Genomic DNA, 924 nt, shown 5'->3' on the forward strand with positions numbered 1-924 from the left:
TGACAAAAGACATTAAAGACCTCTACATTGAAAATTTTAAATCTTTAAAGAAAAAGATATCAGACAATGGAAGGATCTCCCATGTTCATGGATTGGAAGAATTAAAATTGTGAAAATGACCATCTATCAAAAGTCATTTATAGATTACACACAATGCCAATCAAAATCCCCACGACTTTTTTAACAGAATTGGAAAAAACATATTAAGATTCATATGGAAGCACAAAATACCTAGGATAGCCAAAACAACCCTGAGCACTAAGAGCATTGCCAAGGGGATTACTATACCAGATTTTAAGCTGTGTTACAGAGCTATAGCCATAAAAACAAGACCCATAGATCAATGGAACAAAATTGAAGACCCAAATATAAATAAATGCAAATTCAGCCACCTGATATTTGACAAACAGGCCAAGAATATTCAGTGGAGGAAAGACAGCAGGTTCAGCAAATGGTGCTGGCAAAACTGGATCTCCACCTGTAGAAGAATGAAACTACACCCCTATCTTTCACCCTGCGCAAAAGTCAATTCTAAATGGATCAAAGACCTCAATGTAAAGCCTGAAATTCTAAAACTGTTAGAAGAAAACATTGGGAAAAACCTACAAGATAAAGGTGTAGGAAAGGATTTTCTAGACTGGACATCAATTGCTCAGGAAACAAAGGCAAGAATTAACAAATGGGACTTCATTAAACTAAGAAGCTTCTGTACATCAAGGGAGGCAACCAGGGAAGTGAACAGAAACCCCACAGAATGGGAGAAAAATTTTCAACAGCTACACATTTAACAGAGGTTTAATATCCAGAATATACATTGAACTCAAAAAACAGGGAATCAAGACAAGAAGTAACCAAATTAAAAGATGGGATAAGGAGCTGAACAAAGAATTCTCAAAAGAAGAAGTAAAGATGGCTATGAAGCAT

This window comes from Nannospalax galili, unplaced genomic scaffold, assembly GCF_000622305.1.
Source record: "Nannospalax galili isolate Female #2095 unplaced genomic scaffold, S.galili_v1.0 scaffold604, whole genome shotgun sequence".
In the NCBI taxonomy this organism is placed as follows: Eukaryota; Metazoa; Chordata; class Mammalia; order Rodentia; family Spalacidae; genus Nannospalax; species Nannospalax galili.